Source organism: Marmota flaviventris, chromosome 7 (assembly GCF_047511675.1).
Source record: "Marmota flaviventris isolate mMarFla1 chromosome 7, mMarFla1.hap1, whole genome shotgun sequence".
Lineage (NCBI taxonomy): Eukaryota > Metazoa > Chordata > Mammalia > Rodentia > Sciuridae > Marmota > Marmota flaviventris.
Window position 1 is genome coordinate 81619495 of NC_092504.1, and position 22416 is coordinate 81641910.

General features: G+C 32.5%; 1 pseudogene; it reads left to right on the forward strand.

The window, feature by feature from the left end:
- Window positions 1-21503, forward strand: part of LOC114092816 (adiponectin receptor protein 1 pseudogene) — a 56031-nt pseudogene extending 34528 nt beyond the window's left edge.
- The last annotated feature ends 913 nt before the right edge of the window (window positions 21504-22416 follow it).

Here is a 22416-nt window from a genome sequence, read left to right on the forward strand (position 1 = left end):
AGATTTTATTTTTTGTGGTTTTTATCTGCTATGAAAAATTGTATCTCAACATATTTTTCATTTGATATACGCTTTGGTCTGATGTTTGTGCTTAGTTCCCACACTCCAATTCATATACTAAAATCTTGACATTCAAGAAAGGGTCTTAAGAGTAGAGACATAGGGAGACTTTTATGAATGTGGCAAGTGCCCTTGTAAAAGAAGTCTCAAGGAGCTTGCCTATCCTTTCTCCATGTGGACATAGTAAGAAGTTGCCACCAATGAGAAAGCAGGCCCCTCCCCCCAATACTGAAACTGCGGGTGCCTGGATCCTGAATTTCTCAGACTGTGAAACTATGAAAAATATTTCTTTTGTTCATGAGCTACCTAGTTTATAGTGTTATGTAGTAGCATCTCTTATGGACTGACAATATGTTATCTTTCATCATAATTGAAGTCAAACTCTATTTGTAGGATTAAATTTTATTTGTATTTTTCAGGTCTATTTGTTTTGAACATTGAATTTCTGGCAATTTCCATTAATCTACAAAGAATAAAATGATTCTTCCTTGAACCTGAAATGTAAGTCCCAAGTAGCTAATGTTTACTTTGTTTTCTGTTGTCTTTGGCTATGTATAAGATTTTGTAAAATATATTTAATGCCCTTTATCAGGATGAAGCAATTTCTTTTAATTGTGAAATAAATAAATATATATATATATATATATATATATATATATATATATATATATATATAGTGTAATTTTTTTATATTAATGGATATGGAATTTGAAAAGTTTCCCCCACAATCCTTAAAGTAATTATGCTTTTTTTAACAATAATCTGCTATTTTTCAAAATCAGTAAAAATGCAATATGATATATAGTGGTACAATGACTCATGATGTCTATACATAATTTATTTAACCAAAATTTTCCTTTTGAGGTAAATGTTCACAATATTTTGTCAAACTGCATATGTGAGAATTAAATATAATTCAATTTTTGTGCTTATTTTTATAAATATTTCTAGTTATTTTCATGAGCTAAATACTAGAGGTATATTTGATTAATCAAAGGAGGACCATAACTCCTCCGTATTTGGAAACATATATGAAAAAACAATTCATGTTTGTCATTATCAAAACAAAAAACAAACTAGCAAACAAACCACCAATTAAATACACAATATCTTCACATATTACCCAATAATGCTTGCATAGTCATATTTCCATTATTTTAGTATTATTAATTTTTAAGAAAAGTTTCAATTTCCTTTAGAAAAGCTATAATTTTTTAATATTTAACTTGAAATCAAATTTAAGCTATAATAGTAGCTATTTTTCTTCATATTTTATTTGAAATTTTTAGGTTAATTATATAGTATATAAATCACAAGTATTTTGTTTCCTTGTCAAAAAGTTATGACCCTTTATTCTGTGTTCTTTCACATGGCATAGTTTAGATCTCTTAGTACAGTCATCTGTAATATGCTGTTTCCCTTATTTTTGTTACCTTCATTTAAATATTGCTCATGCTTTTTCTTGTCTGTTACTATCTATTGGATTGAAGTATAACTGGATTATATAATGAAACTCAATTGTTATGGAATATCATACTATAATTTATTCTAACTATATATCAAAAATTATATTAATTTTATTAAAATTTACATTATTATATTTAAATATTATCAACTTTGTACTTTTCTGTGTTATATTCATTTTATATCTTTTCCTCAGATTAAACTATAAATTTATGCATGTATTCATTTATTTTAATGCCATTTAAACTTTGATCAAAATTATCTAAATAAAACATTCTATTAATGAAAGGTACTCAAATTGGCTATTTAAAGAACATGTTTTATCAATAATACCATTAGTAATACTATATTTTAGGTAGTTTTACAATACTATAATATTTTTATGAATATGCCTTTCCTACTATGTTAAAAGAAGGTCATCAAGTGTGTGATTTCATAGGAGAAGGTGTTTTTTTTCTCTACTTTTAGTAAATGGTCAAAACAGGCTTCTGGGTTTGCTTTATTATTTTTCTACATGGGTGCCTACCCACTCATTTTGGACTAACCATAGACTGTTATAAACAAGAAAAAAAATGCTGAAATTCATTTAGACAGTTTCTACTTTATTATATCTTTTCAATGACCGGTTAAACAAAATCTTTGAAACATGCACAAAATATGCAAGATTGCTTATGATCTGACCATTTCCAAATAATCGACATAATTAATTCAGTTATTTATATTTTTTATTTTTAAAATTTTTTCTCCCAGTGGTCACATTTACTTACAACCCTTTAAAACACTGGTCTTTTTAATTACTTATTTTGAATGGTCTCTAGTGAGTTCTGAGCAACTACTGCTAGACTACATACTGTCTTCAAATTTAAAAATAAATTATAAAAAAGTATGTAGTAGCATCATTATTTAAGAATCAGATTGAAATCCCAATAATATTTACTCTAATTATATTTCACAGTGCAGACATATTTAATAGTAATAAAGTCCAATAGACTCAGTTTTTATCTTTCATGGATCATGCTTTGGTGTTGTACCTAAAGTCTAAATCTCTGCTGTGGTATCTTCTAGAAATTGTATAAGAATTCTGTTATACCTTTAGGGCTGTGATTTCATTTCATTTCATTTTTTTTAAGTGTCTAAGACATGTACCTAGATTTACATTGGTTGTGTGTATGGATATGTAGTTGCAGAAAACCCTACCCTTTCTACTGAGTTGCCTCTATTCCTTTGTCAAATATCAGCTAACTATATGTATGTGGATCTTTTTCTAGGCTTTTTGTTCTGCTTCACTGATCTATGTGTATGGGTTTTCACCAATTTCATTTTGCCTTGATTATGATAACTTAACAGTAGGTCTTGAAATAAAGTAATGTCAGTCCTCTTTGTTCTTTTTTCATATTGTATTATTGATTGTGTTTCCTTTGCTGTTCCATATAAATTAGAATTATTTTGTCAATATCCACAAAATTGCTGAAATTTTGTTTGAGATGGCTTTGAATCTATAGATCAAGTAAGGTATAATTGTCTTTCTATGCATGAATATGGAATATTTTTATTTATTTAGATCTTTATTTTCTTTCAGCAGAGTTTTGTAGGCTTACATATATATTGAGTACATTTTACTATATTTATACCTAAATATTTCAGGTTGTGGTGCTATTGTAAATGAAATTGTATTTTAATTTTCAAAATTCTTATTGTTTATTATTGGTATATAAAATAATTATGGATTTTTGTATATTTATCTTGGATTCTGAAAACTTACATAATTACACATAAGTTCCTTGTGTTTTCTTTTGTGAATTATTTCAAACTTTTTAAACAATAATCTTATTATCTGTAAACAAAGACAGTTTTATTTCTTTATTCTCAATCTGCACAACGGGGCTAGGGATGCAACTCAGTGGTAGAGGACTTGAGAACAAGTACTAAACCCTGGGATCAATCTCTTAAACTGCAAAAAAAAAAAATAAAATAAAATATGTACAATTTTTAATTCACTTTCTCTTGCATTTCCCTATATTGCACTGATAGTGTGGTATTCAATGGAAATAGTCAGAGGGATGATCCTTGTTTTATTCCTGATCTTAAGGGGTAAGCTACAAGTTTCTTGCTTTTAAATTTGATGCTAATTGTAGGGGACTTTTAATAGATTTTATATAAGGTTAGGAATTTCCCCTCCATAAGTGGTGTTTAAGCATCAATTGCTTTACACATATTTGATAAAGGCTTGTAAACTATTTTATGATGAGAATAGAATTTTTTGAACAATATCATCTTTTGATTATAATTAAGCAACAATATCACCATTTTTAATATATGACTCTATTCTGCTTCAAATTAAAATCTAAATCTATACTCTGCTTGCTCTAGGCATCATCTATACTTCTGTCTTACAGGTTACTGAAAATGCATTAATTATAGAGGAAACTGTAAATGTCATTCTTGGTGCTGTTTACATTCCTTTTACATTAGAAGAGGCAGTGAAAGCTGGGGACAATTAAACTCCTACAGAATTTGACAGAATGTGATGGCTAGAGAATGAATTCTAAAATGGTAGTTAATGAGCCACTATTTTTGCCTCCATGAAAAGACAGAAATGGAGGGTGTATTGAGAAGTCTATTTTCCTTCAATAAAGGAGGTTTTCTTTTCTATGTGACAATATAAGAAATAAGAATGTGTAAGATATATGCAGTCTTTAGACCTGGAAAGTTTTTTTTTTTTTTTATCAGTAATTGATTATCCACACTGAATACTATTCAAATACTAACAAGTCACTTGATCTTAAATTAAAATCCTCCTACATTAAACGTTCCCACTGTTTACAATCCATAAAACTACATTACAAACAGTTCAAAGTCAAAGCTTATCAGTCATTTTCAAGATAATGTAATGATGTACCGATATTTTAGACAGTGATGCTCAATTTTTAAAGCTTCAAGCAGAATTTCTGTGAAATAATTTGTTATTGGTTTTGCTTGAATTTCCTGTGAAATCATGACTTTACATAAGATTAGTCTTAGTGCTTTGTATTTGAGCTTTAACTTCAAGTTTTCTTGTATTTTTAACAAATGTGGTTCTATTTAAAAATTTTAAAATATAGGTCATCTTTCAATTCCATCAATCATTTAATTTTATAGTAGTGGAACTACATTTCTTTCTTTCCTCTAACCTTCAAAACAGATATATCATGGCATAAAACAAAATAAACCATCACCATTTGCCCAGGATTATTATAACTCAAAAAAAAAAAAAAAAGCCTCTCACAGATCCTACATCATATAATGGTAAACTGGGTTGAGGAACCTAAGAAAAGCTAAAGGCAGAATTTTAAATGATAACATCAAGTTTTGTGCCCTCCTGTTATATTAGTCAGCTTTTTCAGCACCATGAACAAAAGACTCGAGAAGAATAATTTTAGAAGAGAAAAAGTTTATTTGGTGCTCACCAGTTTCATAAGTCTCAGTTCACAGAGGAAACTCTGTTCCAGAATGTTCTAAGGCAGAACATCATGGTAGAAGAGTGTGGTGGAAGAAAGCAGATCAGGACATGGACATCAGAAAACAGAGAGAGACACTGGCGGCCCCTGATAACCCACCTTCTCCAGTCACACCCTACCTGCCTACAATTTAACCCAACGAATCCCTATCATTTGATTAATGTACTGATTAGGTTAAGACTCTCAAATCCAATCAGTTCACTTCTGAAATTTCTCTCATTATCTCACAAATGAGTTTTTTTGGGGACACCTGATATCTAAACCACAGCACCTGTATTCACTCTTTTCTCTCTTTCCCATTTATTTATTCTATTATTATACCTGAATTTATTGAAAGGGATACATTTTTGGATCAAGGCTGATTTATTTCCAGGGAAACAAAAATGTTTTATCTCCAGAGCACTCTCAAAATTTCCAGGGGGAACTTGACTTCCTATCTTTAATGATATAACAGCCATTAAGCCAATTGCCCTGTTAGATATTGAATTAGGCTAATTGGCCTGACTTAAGTTATTTGGCCATTCTGTGGTATGAAGTGAGCCTAGGTGATTCTTACTCAAAAGCACTAAGAAGAATTAACGTCATGGTGTAGACACAGTTCTTCAAAGAAAGGTAAGTCCGTCATTACCTCATAGTTATGTCTGTTGCTCTTGTGTAACTAATAGCCTTTCTAAACTCATCTTTGATGACCTAAATATAAACATATTTTTCAGGGCATTATCTTTATATGACCATGTGTTTCAACACACACACATACACAAAACACACACACACACACACACACACGGGTTGGACATCTATTTTAGTGGTAAATACAGATCTGAAATTATATATATGTATATATATTATCTATGCATAGATTTATACGTGTGTGTGTGTATATATATATATGTATACACACACATATATATGTATATATATACATACAAAATTTTTTTTCTTTGCAGCTACTATTAAATTTGGAAACATAAAAGATATTAAAGAGGGCTGTGATTGTGGTTCAGTGGTTAAGCACCTGCCTTGCATGTGTGAGGCACTGGGTTCAATTCTCAGCATTGCATGTAGACAAATGAATAAAATAAATGTCCATCAACAAGTAAAAAAAAAGAATTTAAAAATATATTAAAAATAAAATGATATTAAGAGTTTAGTACAGAATTGTTTAATGAAGGCTGTGATTTATCTTTTTTTATATATTTTTGGCCAGTTATCAATACCTGAGGGAGTCAATTGCTTATTTTTATGAAAATTTTGACTTAAGCATTTTTGTACTAATGCATTTTTATATGGATTACTTTTAATAAAATTCTACCAAAAGTAACTTCTAAAAATCAGCATAATACTTCAAATTATGCCTTTGTAAATGTTAATTTACTATTTATCTTTTCTAGATATTTTGATTCCTTCAATTTTCTCTTAGTGTTTAATTTTAATTATGTGTCACTGATAAATTTACATATGATGAGCACATTATTTACACATCTCCATTTATAAAAAATAGTTCAGATCTTCATTAGTTTCCTAATTGTCCCATCCTGCCCTAATGTTCCTTCTAAGAAAATAAAAATCATAAAGTTTGTGATTTCAAACAAAGCAAATTGATTATCTTACAGTTCTTGAAGTTAGAAATCTTAAGTGAATGTAAAATCAAGCAGCCACCAGAGATATGTTCCCTTTAGTGACTCTAGGAGTCAATCTGTTCTAAAAGAATCCAGCTTCTAGAGGCTGCCAGAATTTCTTAGTTTATAGTCACTTTACTCCTACTCCTACATGTACCATCATACTGTTGTGAAACTGACTCTCACAATGTGGTTATGTCATGTCACCAGGAATTATCCAGTCTGAATCTTATCTGAAGATAGTAAACCTTAAAGGTGTGTGGACCTTTCTACCATTTAAGGCAAAATATTTACAGTTTCTGGGATTAGGACCTGAATATCTTTAGAGTTCATTAATCTGCCTAGCACATAAGCTATTCCAAATCAAGATGTCTTTGACTGTCTTGTAGTTGTAAATGTAAATCCCATTTGCAAAGTATTTAATTTTATACTTGTTGAATTATAAACATGATACCATAGCTTGTAAAACCAAAGCAAATTTCCCAAAACAAATTATATCTGACAAGTATTTATTAAGTGTTCACTGTTTGCTATCCAAAGTGCTAGGGCTTCTGCACCTGCCCTTAAATTGCTGATTTGATTTCCTAAGCGTTTTCTAAAACATTTGTCAGAACTCTTTGGCATGAAGTACATTAAAATGCATAATTTTTATGCATTATGCCTTAAGTAATTGTGGTAACTCTCATCCTATGAATATATTTCTTATTAAGTTAGTTACATGTTTAGATTTCCATAGGTTCAAACTTAACCTTATGGACACAAAGATTCTGAGAATTTAAAAATGCTCCTCATTGCAGATCTTGTGGTAAAATAGCTGTGGGAGAAAATAAACCCTCCTCACTGGAGCCCTTCATGTCACCAGAGGAGAATCAAATAGAAAGGGATCTCAGAGGTGAGGCTATAGATGCAAGAGATTTTCTTTGTGATGAAACATGAATTCCAGAGGGTTGAAAGGAAAAACTCTTAGAGGTAAAGTTTGTTTAAATAAAGAAAAAATAATTCATATTCCTTGGAAATCAGTGTGTGAAAAATTAAGGGCAAACTGTGGTACTAGGATTTTTTGCAGTGATTGATAGATATTATAGTAGAACAATGCCTTTAGTTGTTCATAAGCATTTGTGGGCTGTGTGTAGACTATGTTGAGCATAGTAGCTTCCTGAGGAGATAAGTCTGGCACTGGGAATTCCCTGGGGCACTCCCCAGAGGGTTTGAGCTCCCTGATGCAGGTGAACTTCCCCTTGAAGTTCTGCCTAATATCCCACACAGCACCTGAGATGGGTATGACCTGCCAAGATGTCAGTCAACCTGCTGACTGCAAGACATCACAAAGCAAGACTCCACCCTTGAAACGTTACTCTTGCCTTTGAGGTACCCCCTTTAATAAACCACCGGAGCCATTTTGTCTTTGTCTGGTTCAAGAATCCATGTGAACTAGATCTATCAAGGGATTCGCTTTTGTAGATGTATTTCTGAGTATTATTTGTTAATTATTTGAATATTAAGATTTAGGGTGGCTTGGACTCCTCTGGGCAAAAGAACCCCCCAATGAGTTGCTGGCTGTCTTCCCCTGGAAATTTATTAAACTTGTGTACTGGCAAGTCAGATGTTTGAAATGGTCAGAAGTATAGGAGATGAGTTCTCCTCTTGATTGTAACTAAGAAAGGTAGAAAAACAAAACAAAACAAAAACACCAGAGGGCACTTGTCCTCAAGAAAGTGACTGACATCTGATCAATTGGAGAAGTATAGTACTTATTCTAAGTAAGTGGAGTCCCTCATTGACCAATGCTGAAGATTCAGTGTATCTGTGAGTCTAACTTTAATCAGGACAAACCTAAGTGGTAATTTGTTAGTGTGTGTTAACATGCTGTTTATTAAAGAAAATTTCTTAAGGCCTTTAGATTAATAAAATACTTTTAGACTTCAAATAAAAATTAGTTTTTCTTTTCATTTTTAAATTATGATTATATCCAAGTTAGTTAACGATTTTTGTGATTTTAAACTTAAAATCACTAGGATAAAGCATATTGATTACAATGATTTAACTTACCAATTTTTGATTGATTAAAAATGATTATGTGTTTTATTTTTTGATGAACTATAATTTAGGAAGTAAATAACAAAATCCCTTTTGGAATACTTAGATATAAGTAGACTACACTTAGAGATCTGCCAGGTAACATTTCTAAAATATTAAGTCCAAGGGGCAGATTTATTGAAATGTCAGAGTGATCCTATTGATTTTTTCTTTCTGTTTTTTTTCCTTTGTTCTTTTTTAGTTATGCATGATAGCAGAGTGTAATCCAGTGGTGTATTCATAGATGTATATCAGAAAGTTTTATAATAATCATTCCACTGAATTTCTTATTTCTGTCCCCCTCCTTTTCCTTAACTTTTATTATTGGTTTCTTCTTTCTCATAAAAATAATAATAATAATATTTGATGATATACACTCTGAATGCATATAATAGAATTCTAAAACACTGGACTTACTATGGGCTGAGGAATCTTACAAAACTTTTATTTTTATTGCCTTATTACACACTCATAGTACCCCTGAAACAATGTTCTATCGTAATCTTCATATATAGAGAGTAAAATGAGCAATAACACCCTTAATCAAGCTGTTCAAGGTCACAGCCAGTGAGGGACAGAGACAGCCTCTTATCTAGGAAATCTACTCAAGAGTGATAGCATAATCACTGCACTGCACTTCAAAATTCACAAACTTTTCATCTCTCATAGTAGACATAAAATATTCATTGGTAACTGCACTTATGTCCAGGCCAGGTGAAATCAATTACTCTCTCACTGTGCCTTTACTGCATATGATTATACTTTTATCAGAATGCTAGCAACATATTTTATTCTTGATCTGTTTTCCCCCTTATGCTGCAAACACAAAGACCAAATATGGTCCATCCTTATTCTCACATATTCTAGCTGCCAGTCACATAAAGCTCCAAGAGTTTATTCATAGATTTGTTGATTTATTGACTTCTGGTATCAGTTTTTGTCAACTTGAGACCTTATTAGAGCTAAAGACAGTTTTTGACTATCCTAGTCTAAGTCCCACATGGAGGCTGAACTTATAAGACAAGGTTTGATAGTGTTAGGAGATACTTCCCCACTGGCGGATAAAATAATCTCTTTAGCTCCCTGTGTATGTTGGGTTGGTTGTGAAGAATTGCACTTTTTTTTTTTTTTTTTTTTTTGGAACTAAATTCACCCTGCTTTGCCTAACTTTAAGATGTGACTGCTTTCAGTGTTCTGTTTATAGTTTATTCCCTCAGAGGGTCTACATGTTTTTTGTGTTTGTTGCTTTTCTGTTGTTGGATGTTTTTGTTTTTATTTTTGTTTTGTTTTGTTGATTTTATCAGTATGGAACAATACAGTACATTGAATTACTTGCGGGAGGATATGTAAGTGATTCTCTATGTGAGATGTACTTCATGGACTTGAGCTATGAAGTTCTCACCCAGGCTACTTAAATTGAGCTATGAAGTTCTTACCCAGGCTACTTAAACATTATGTAAATCCCTACATTGGAGCTTTTGTGGACTTGTATGGATTTTCTTAAATTGTGATCCATAAAATGAAGAGAATCACAATAGCTAAGCAGTTCCTGCCACCATATTCAAATGTTTCTTTGATGTAGAAGTCCTGGGCATCAATGGCAGCCTCTAAATTACTTAGATTTTCATTAGGTTCTAGGGATTTAAGCTTCTGGAATTCTATGGATAGTTTTGACATGTCTATGACAGTTAGAAACTAAAATGTGAGCATTTCCAGAGAATTTTTAGGAACTGTGCATAAAGAATTAATGCAAAAGAGATGCTGTTTCTAAACATCTGCCTTTCAAAGTATAAGCTACCTATTGTCTTATTTCTACAATATATAGATTTTTTCAGAGAGAAGGAAGCAATTATTTTTAACCACAATTTACAATTTATATCATAAGTTGCTGTCTCTCTTTCATACACAAACACACACACACACACACACACCACATGCACACACACACGCACATGCACACACATACATACACAATCTGCTTTTTGAAACTAGAAAATTAAAATGTCACTAAGGGATATTATTGAGAAAGAGTCATCATTCAAACAAAGGTTGCCATATTGGACAAAATATCTCTGTTCTTCCTATGTACCGTATTGGAGTTAACTTAAGAGTTTCTACAAGTCATATGACCAGTCAAAACCGAGGTTAGTACAGATACTATGAGAGGCTTTAAGGTATTTTTAAATGCAATTGAACTGATTCATGCAATTGCACATTCAAGTAGTTTAATATCTCAGTTACTGACATTTCACATGGGTATTTCATACATCATGCTCAGTCTCCACATTGACTTACCTCTTTTAGAGTCTATATAGTTACTTTGTAGCCAAGAAGCTAATCAACAGGCTATCATACCTCAAAAAGTAACTTTATAAATTTCAAGATAATTTCATGGTGTGTGGTATTGAGAGGCCCCTGCTGAGGGGTAATATTGTGCTATGATGTATTTGTATTGTAGCAATATTCTTAATGTGTCTTTTCATCTGTTCCCAAGTTGTGAATTTTGTCATCTGAGCAGGAAGAATATGGACTGTTCTTTTTATGTTAGATTATACTGGTGGTTGATTTACAGCATGCTCAGAATCCAAATAAAGGAAAAGATCAAAAAGGATTTTGTATGAACCAATGGATCTACTTGTATTTCCTCATGTCTTATCTTTTATCAGGAAACTTTCCAAGGGTTAGTTTGAAATGTGTATCCCTAGAGTTCTCATCATTTCCACAAGCATTTCTGAGATTGGCAGAAGAATCATTATACTACCAGCATAATGGTTAATTTGAATTGCAAAGATATTTGAATTAAGAGGCGTCAAAGATTAAGAGGCTTCTGAGTGTTTCAATGAAGGTGTGTCTAGGATGATTGACATGTGGGATGGCAAACTGAAGTGAAAACCCTCCCTAAGCATGGAAAGCACTGTCTAATAAGATGGTGTGTTGGATGGAATAAAAGTTGGAAGAACAAGGAAGCAGCAGAAGATGCAAACTCAATTCATCTTGAATAGATTCTTGATTGCTCCTTCTATCGCCTGAGGATATCTGACTCGCACTCCTTCATTCTTCCAAAACAGACTCTGCCAGTGATTCTCCAGGGTGTTTCCAGAAGACTTTGGTCTCTAAAGGGTAGCACCATTGAACCCTCTTGTTCTAGACTTCATCTTCTTGTTCTGCCAGCTCCAACCTGCAGATAACCATTGTGGACTCTCCAGCTTCTGGTAGTATAAGCTTATCTCATACATCCCTTTTTTTTATAATCATACTTCCTGTTGATTCTGTTCCTCTATAGAACTCTGACTAATACAACCAGCCTTGGTGAAGAATAAAAAAGATATATTAAAAAATCTTTCCTGAATAGCACTTAGTGAAATGAATTTGTCAAAAGTTACTTTCAACTAAGTATCAGATGCAACATTTTTTTACATTTATTATAAAAACAGAAACAAAAGATGACAATGTGGATACTTCCTTTTATTTATTCCATGTCTCATAATGAACTATTTTGAACTGCAACATTAGGAATCATCTGATTCTCAGAGAGAGCCTATATATATATATATATATATATATATATATATATATAATTTCACAATATCTTTGTGATTTACCTTTGTTCCTCCCATCTTCTTTGTCTTACTAGAAAATTAAGAGTCAAATTAAATATTAAATATGATAAAGATTTTGACTCTTACGAAAATTGTATTTTTAGCTTTGATATTCTTTTTATTTCTAATTATGTTTTAATAGTCTAATTTAATAGTCTGTCATTTCTTTTAAACTGTTTTAAAACATTTCTTAAGACACGTAATATGAAAGAAATGAAAAAGGTAATGTCATGTATAAACCCTAAAATTTTAATGTGTCAGTGATGGGTAAAAACATTTACTATTATGGCAATTAAGAGAGATAACTTTAGAGACACAAAACAATTGGAAATATATTTTTTAAATACTGCTTAATGAAACAGTCTTACTTTGTGTCATCAAAGTATTATTTTTAAAATGATGTATTGCCTACTATATTATTTAATATATCTAAAAAGACTAATTTTATTTTTTTCCTCATGATTCCCGGATCCTATATGCATAAAGGGAAAAGGGAAATGGAATTGGCTAATATATCAAGTATCCCCAGGTTCTTGGTGACTTAAAACATATTAAAATAGTTTCACAATCCTCTGATAATAGGTAAGGCAACTCATGGCTATGTTGCCTATTTCCAGAAACTATGAAGCTTTTCTTCTCTTAGTGCCTTTAAAAATATAGAAGTGTGTGATTTGAAGACTTTTAAATAGAAGAAATTCAATATACTATTAAATTAAATTATATACCATTCCCATTGATGGAATACATCACAGTTATCTGGCAATGCATGTGCAATAGTAATATAGCATAGTCAGTTGTCTTGAATTTTGGAGACATGGATTTGTCAAAAGATTATTTCTTTTTCCTCAAATGTCTTCAGAAAAATTTTATATCAATATTTTAAATTAAATGTATATAGCTGAAAGGAGAAAGACATTTACTGAGAGGAAAGTTAACAGCCAAAGAGTGATATGAAATCCCTTATTATCATGAGACTGAATTTCTAAGGTTACTGTGAGATTAGAATCAACACTATAATAAGAAAGCATTATGTAGTAATTACCCCATGGGAACACTCATTATAAAAAAGGATTACTGTAAGCTTAACAGATATGTGCTAGTGATAAAACTAAGATGATTTGCTGAGTCATGGAAAAAGTAAAGATGATTATCATTATTGCAGCACTAGTTCAATTTCTGTTTATATGCTCAAAAAATAGGCATATATATCCATCTTTAATGATGATTCTTAAGATGAAACAAAGTTTATTAAAATATTCATTTTGACAAGAATATTTATTAGCACTAAGATAATGTTAGTGACCCTTCTCTGCTTCTAAGGTTTTTATTTTCTGGTAATTATTGGGATGTTTCTAATAATAACTTAGTTTCACTCTGAGAAATTTAGGGACATCGGATTTTTACAGAGGGATACCTTTGTTGAAAGCAACAGAATGCTCTTAAATAAATGAACCAGCCACTTTGTCAAGTGAGGAATAAGATGATTTCTGGCTGCTGATAGACATTTTTTACTGCCTTTTCCACTAGAAAATTCTGCTAAGTGTAGATTAGACAGTAGACATTTATACCCCTCAGAGCTGATCATCCTCTTCCATTCAATGGAATGATACTTACTATCAGAGTTATTATAACTTTTTGAATTTTTAAATTTTAAAGTTATTTTAAATTTTTGCAAAATTTTTCCAGTTTCTAAGAAACTTGTATAATTAATAATCATAGCATTCTATTCAAGCTTATAGGTCCCTTTAAAAAGAAAACTACTATTTAAAAATATTCTTTAATATGGAATCTTAGATGAGCTTTAATTTTAATTTGAGTTAGAAATTAGATATTTGGGACATTATAGCTTCAAGGCCCTAAATTCCACATGTTGGGTCAGCCTCTTCTCATTAGACTGGTTCTTCCTTCAAGGTAGGCACAACCTACGATCATGTATACAAAGACCTGAAAGTTTCTCCAGAGTTGTTCTTCCCAAAAACTGTGAGGTAAGAGATATTCAGTTCTTTAACAGACATACTTGAGGAAAAATTATTCAAAGATAATCAGATGACTTGATTAGAAAATTATTCAATCTTTTTATATAATTAATGTACAGACAAGTATAAAAACTTACAGTTCATGTTTCACAAGAATGTTTCTCTGTAAAAAATAGATTTACCATCACTGGTTCTTTTAAAATTAATCATAGAAATTAACCCTGAGAATATTCAATAATTGTGTGCTTTATACTAATCTTTAGAGTTTATTTCCTGAGAAAACTGAACTGTAAAATTTACTATAAAAATATGATGAAGACATGTAATTCTTGTAACTGATGTAACTGAATTACTATATACAAGAGTCCTTCATTTTTCTTTGAACCTCTTTCACATTTTGCAAAATTGGGTTTGAAATCTATAGAACCTGAAATCTCCATGGAAATGGGAATAAAACATATTTCACACTTGCAAAATATTAACCATGGAATCTATACCCTGCATGTATTTAACATACTAACTATCTTCAGAGGAATATTGAACCATTGTAAGTTTCTTGTGTCCATTTATTCATTAACTAAATATTAATTTCCTCCTGAAAACTGCAATTGCTTTGAGAACTTAAATTTCTTCTTTTTACTTTTTTCTTTGCTATACAGTTAGAATGTGATTTTTTCACCTTTCACATATTCAGGTAATATTTGCTTCATGAATTATTTAAATTCAGCAATTTGAAACTACAAATGGATGGAATAACCAGATCATTATACTGTTACAATTAAGACTCTGGGTGACACAGCAGTGTCTGTTGTAAATGTAATCTCTGTTTCAGACACTTTCACAAATAAGAGATGTATGGGATTTATTCTTCAGCCATATTGAACTCAATCACTCATTAAATGTAAAGCATTCACTCTATCTTCTCTTCTATATCATAATTACCATAGGATTTTATTCCTACTTTTAAGTATTGAGAAAAAATAACTAAACATTATATTTCTTTTATTAGACTCTGACCTTATCTGTGTTTATAAACACTATGTAATTTGTATTATTTGTTAGCTGTATATGAAAATAAAAGGAATTTAAAGAATTGTATTTAAGACCAAATTTTAACTATATTGTGAAAAATAAACTTAAGACAAAAGAGAATGAGTACAGAAAATGTTTTATTTTTCTTCTTTTTATATTTGCTTTGGGAAAAATAAAAAGGAATATTTTGGATAAATGTCATTAAACACATATAATATAGCCTGGCTGATACAGGGAAGGCATTTGGAATCAGATGGCCTCTTGTTATTTCCTGCTTCAGTCACTTATTAGCACAGTGACCTTGGGTAGCTATTAAATTACCTGTGCATTGTTTTTATCATGCTAACAGTAGAAATGATGATGATCTGAGGATTCATAGAGTTAGTATTTAAAATGTACACCCGAGTTATGCAGTTTAGTAGATAAAACAAAATTTGGTAAATAAGAGTTATTATTCTCTCCCATTTTTTCTCCCTCTCTGTGTGTTTCTGTCTGTCTCTCTCTGTCCCTTTAGTGTCTGTCATATTATTGGTTTCACTTGAATTTCCTCTCTGAATTAAAGGTGAATATACTGTTTTCATTTCTCTAGTTATTGGCTTTGTGGATGGCTCCTCTTTAGTTGTAAGGGACATAAACCAATCTATTTTTCAGATAACATCCAAAGTAAAATCATGGCCAAGTTCAATGGCTAAAATATTAGCCCCTTAGGAACTTGATTAGAAGTCATTTCTATATTGTGTCTTATGTATATGCACCTGCCTCAACTGGCAGCTTGAAATGATACCCCAGACAAGAGTTTAAATTCCCATATAATGTTGCCTTTATCCTGACATATAATGCCAGCCTGAATTAGCTTTCTATTGTTATCCTACTACATTTTCAACCATCATGAATAAGCACCACAAGTACTTTTGTATGGAGAATATATGATAAATATACTGAAAATTAAGTATTTGTAGATATGGTGACATTTGATATTAGTGTTGTAAAGATTTGGACATAGACTTACCTATATTGCATGTGGGGTATACCCATTCACTAAAATGGCTTTTGGAATAGATATTGAATGTCCAACTACTATCAGTAATATAACAGTTTCTCCATATATATGGTACAATGTCTCCATATATCTGGTACAGTTGCAGTGATTATCACAGTAAGAGATAGGATCTTGAAGACAAAATGTATTTACAATGTCTACATAGTTATAAAAATAATTGCAAAGTAATATTCTTTAGGTCAAACAGGAACAGACTATAAATTCTTCCTATTGACACTGATTCTTCCCAGCAACTATAAAGTGAGTCTGGTGGTTCAGTTCTTTAATAAAAAACTTGATGGGGAAAAGAATTCAATCAGAACTCAAAAGGCCTTACTTGAAAGTTATACAGATTTTTAAAAAATAAAATTAATTTAGTGATAAGTATAGCAACTTTAGTTCATATTACACAAGAATGTTTCCCCTAAAAGTTGTCAGGTACTCACCAGAATTCTGAGACATCTAGATATAAGAAACAGTTTTACTATCAGTCTTTCTTTGGTGAATTTTTTTTATTGTCTTATTTTTGCCTTATGTATTAATATTCACAAAGTTTTTCATTGTTTTGCCTAAGAGATCTACTGTTTCATGAAATGTATTAGTTGTAAAACCTTCTCCTACTTTATCTATATTTAATGTGCAGCCAAATTTCATTTGAATTCAATCTCATTCAAATTCAAATTTCATTTGAATGGATAGACTCCCATGTGTTTATAGTGGATAAAATTGTATATAAACTAGTTCAGTGGATACAAAAATCCATAAGTGAGCATTATTTTGAGCTAAAAAAATAAAAGGTAGATATTGAGAGTGGACCTCTCAATCAAAATTTAAAACAAATTCCATTCAGTATTTCTAGTCAAAAATTAAATTAAAAGGGGCTGGGGTTGTGGCTCATCAGTAGAGTACTCGCTTAGCATGTGAAAGACACTGGGTTCAATATTCAGCACCATGAAAGAAAGAAAGAAGAAAGAAAGAAAGGAAGGAAGGAAGGAAGGAAGGAAACATAAATAAAATAAAGGTATAAAAAATTAAATTGAGCAAATATTAATCCTAGCTATCTTTCAACTTTGGTCTCTTTCATTCCTCCCACATGCCTCAGTTTTTGCTCACTTTGGCAGCTATGCCAGTTACTTTTTATGCAAGACTTGGCCACATGTTGTCAGTTCCCTAAACTCATTCTGATGTCCGCCCTTCCCAACCGCCAGTCATCACTAATCTAAAGCTATAATTACTCAAGGCCACACTGTAGTTTTCAAAGCAGTAATTATCAATCCAATGAATCTAATTGAGTCTAATGAATCTAATTTACTAATGGGTAAAGAACAGAAGAGACTTACAAGTTGTTTTTTAGATATTTGTTTGAGATAGCCACTCACAGTTTTCTTTGATGAATTTTGTTTAGGGACCTTCTGGGAAGATGCTTTATTAGTGTCTCCTTTTACAGAAAATAAAATATCAAAACCTCATTTCCTAAAAAAGTTTAATTTGAATTCTGTCTATGTAAAACATATCATGTACAGTCTGCTCTTTACGGTAATAACTATAACTAAGGATGATGATTTTGTAATGCTAGAAAGGGATGTAAATATAAACCCCGGGGGGGGGGGGTTATGTGACTGTTTTGACCCATTTATGCTCATCTATAATCTCCATAGTAGAGAACAAGTTCTGTTTTCCTCTTAGGTTTCTAGACATACTGATGCACAGATTTCCATAATAGATGCTGAAAAAACAGGCTACTAGTGACATTTTATACAAGGAACACAGTGACCTTGTGTATGGCTTTATATTTTCATGTTCATATGTCCATAAATAAAGAAGTTCACAATGAATAATGTTAAATGCTCTAAAACTATTTTTGATAGAATATTATCAGACTTAATAGTATATTACAGAAAGGACAGCTTATCATATGACATGATGACTATAACTGAGTTTGACTACTTTCTACCTACAGTCTGTTTCCATAAAGCAATAAATGCACTATGTGCTTCAATCACTGCTTTGTGTATGTTCTTGGCCTTTACGATCATTCTACATCCTGAATCCACTTAAAATAGAGTCAATAAGTGCCATACCTTTTCTTTTATACTGGGAGGTTGAAACAGAACATCAGGTAATATAGACACCTACGCTCCCCAAGGAAACAGATGATCCTTCTTAGTTTGGTTTGCCATAGGGTACTTAATTTTTGAAGTATTACAGTTGGGAATATAGTTGCCGAAAGAAATAACTAGCAAAGAATGCATGAATTTCCACGTTTACATTCTTATTGTGCCTATACATAGTTTTTGATACAACACCAAGAAATACATTGCATTTTATTATCTGCTCCTAACGGCTTAATAAAAACTTAATTTATAATCCCTTCAATTTCTCTTTTGAATTATGGAGTTAATGGTTTTTTCTGCAAAATTACTCTTAGCCAAAAAAAAAAGTTAAACTGATTTTTTCTACTTCATACATACATTTAATATTCATCTTTTAAAATTATAATTAATTTCTATGATGGCCTGGGGGGATATAGCTCAGTTGGTAGAGTGCTTGCCTCCCATGTACAAGACCCTGGGTTCTGCTGCCTTTCCTATCCTCTACTATCCCCCCTCCCCTCCCCTCAGAATACAACAGACACTAGTATGGCAATATGTAAATCAATGGAAGTGTAACTGATGTGATTCTGCAATCTGTATACGGGGTAAAAATGGGAGTTCATAACCCACTTGAATCAAAGTGTGAAATATGATATATCAAGAACTATGTAATGTTTTGAACAACCAACAATAAAAATTTAAAAAAAAAAAAAAGGAAAGAGTAATAAGGAGAAAGAATATCAAAATAAAAACAAATGTAGCCAAAGGTAAAAAAAAAAAAAACCAGGATGCATATTATTGACTCATTTCTGATCTGTAGAAGGATATATATTAATCTCTTTGGTACTGGGAATTGAACCCAGGCTCTTTTTACCACTGAGTTACATCCCAGCCCTTTAAATATTTTATTTTGAGACAGAGTCTCACTAAGTTGCTGAGGCTGGCCTCTAACTCACCATCCTCCTTGCCTCAGCCTCCTGAGTTGATGGGATTACAGGCATGTGCCACTGCACCCAGCTATTAGGTATACATTTGTAGACATAAATATTCAAAGTATACTCATGTAAATTGTATTATAAGTCTGAAAAAGTTTATGAATATCAAAATATATTAGGAAGCAGTAGCTATGATCTGGGTGAATTTAGTTCAATTCTATAGTTTCTAAATGTCCTCTTATCTGCCACATATGACTTTTAAAACTGGAGAATCAATATATTAAACAATTATGCTTATATATTTCTCAAATAGACTTACATATTAATTCCCAAACTGCTCTTCAAGCCCAGTTCTTTTCCATGACATGGATGTCCCAGAGTCAAATTCACTCCTCACTACCATTCCTCTTTTAATCTCCGAATCATACTTTTCCCTAGATAAGTACTTTGTTGCTGCTATGTCTTTACAAATGTAGAGTTCCCAAGTGGAATGCTTCATAAATTATTCATGTTTCTATCCCTGCCATAAAGCATGCATTATGTCTTATTAAAAAGTTACTGATATTATTTGAGTGAATAAACTAAAGGCATTAATTTTTATTCCTTATGTTTTAAAGAATTATTAAAGTTTTTTAATTGGAAAAAAAGACCCTGGGTTCAATCCTCTAGCACTACACACACAAACACACAGAAAAAAAAAATACTATGGATCTTGATATGCCAGAAAGTCTTTTAATCAGAAAAAAAAATGTGTTCCATGGTGACTTAGTATTTAAAAAACAATAAATCCTCCTATATGCAAAAGAAAATATCAATTTCCTAAGTTGTTAAAGGTCTTTTCCAAGATCACATAACTGGAAAAGAGGAGTGGGATTGAAATTAAGTTATAAGTAGTTTTCAATACACTGATGTTCTTTCTAGTGTACTTGCAACTTTAGAGGAACATCACAATTGGATTTTACATGAAGAAACTTACATCTCTAAAAAGAAGAGGAGTAAGTACAATTAACATGGGAAACATTTTCATTAAAAAGCATGATTTTTTTTTACTGTTTCTTGGATAAATAATGAACAAAACATATAATAAAAAAGTAAAAATGAGGTATGGGTACTGACACTTCCCCTGCAGGCCCACCATGCCATGGAGAAGATGGAGGAGTTCATATATAAGGTCTGGGAGGGGCGTTGGAGGGTCATCCCATATGATGTACTTCCTGACTGGCTGAAGGACAATGACTATCTGCTACATGGCCACAGATCACCCATGCCCTCCTTTTGTGCTTGCTTCAAGAGCATCTTCTGCATCCACACAGAAACTGGCAACATTTGGACCCATCTACTTGGTTTCGTGCTATTTCTCTTTTTGGGAATCTTGACCATGCTTAGACCAAATATGTACTTCATGCCCCTCTTCAGGAGAAAGTGGTTTTTGGCATGTGCTTTTTGGGTGCAGTGCTCTGCCTCAGCTTTTCCTGGCTCTTCCATACCGTTTATTGTCATTCAGACAAAGTCTCCTAGACTTTTTCCAAACTGGGCTATTCAGGGATTCCTTACTGATTATGGGGAGCTTTGTCCCCTGGCTCTATTACTCCTTCTACTGCTCTCCACCGCCTCGGCTCATCTACCTCTCCTTCGTCCGTGTCCTGAGCATCTCTGACATCATTGTGGCACAGTGGGACTGGTTTGCCACTCCTAAGCACCAGCAAACAAGAGCAGGAGTGTTCCTAGGACTTGGCTTGAGTGGTGTTGTGCCCAGCATGCACTTTACTATTGCTGAGGGCTTCATCAAGGCCACCACAGTGGGCCAGATGGGCTGGTTCTTCCTCATGGCTGTGATGTACATCACCGGAGCTGGCTTTATGCTGCTCAGATTCCTGAGTGCTTCTTTCCGGGAAAGTTTGACACATGGTTCCAGTCCCATCAGAATTGCCACATCCTGGTGGTGGCCGCAGCCTTTGTCCACTTTCAGGGGGTCTCCAACCTTCAGGAATTCTGTTATGGCCTAGAAGGTGGCTGTACTGATGACTTCCTTCTCTGAGCCTTCCCACCTTGAGGTGGAGGAGGAACTTCCCAAGTGCTTTTAAAAATAACTTCTTTGCTGAAGTGAGAGAAAGAGTCTGAATTGTCTGTTTCTAGAAGAAACTTCTTAGAGAATTCAGTACCAGTTAAGCTTCAGCTCACTTTCACAGCCACTGGGCAATAAACTTTCCACTCCCATTCCCCTAGCTGGGGAGGGTGTGGATGGTCAACATAGTCATCCCCCTCCTCAACAGTCACCCTCCTCAGCAAGACAACCACCATTCCTTCACAGAGACAGTACTTTGAAGCTCATTTTGAGATCTTACCTGCTCCTTCAACCATTTTATGAAAAAATTATGGACTGGGACTCTTCAGAAATAGTTTTCTTTTTCCTGAAAGAAAATGTCCCTCTCTTACCCCTGTCCTTACTTTGTAACCTGGCTTATAACAGGCTATCCATTTTTGTAGCACACTGGTCCCATCTTTCTAGGGCCTAGATCTGCTTACGTAGCAGGAAGAATAAGACACCAACTTTTACATAGCCCGGCTAATCATGGAAGTGTGTCCAGGCTTCAAATAACTTGAGTGTTAATTTTTTTTTTTTCTTGGCAGAGTAATGTAAAATTAAACTGGGGAAAGATATTTAATATTTAATACTAAGCTTTAAAAAGAAACCTGCCATCATTGCTATGTATCTTGATGCAAAGATTATGATGATAATAAAAAAAAAGTACAGCAAAAAAAAGATGTAGATTGTATACATACATGTGGAGTATGGAATTGATGAGATATGCAAGGAGTAAAGCTGCATGGTGTAGTTGGAACCTAGCATGGAGGAAGCCCATGATTGCTATGAGTTCAGGGAATTTTGCGTGGACTGCATTATAAACAGTCTTAAGTTCTGCAGTGAATAAAATTGCATTATAACATGGAAAGTGGGAAAAAGTAAGTTTTAATCATCTAAGAGACATAATCAAACCCATGCAGGGAAAGCCACCAGTGGCAAT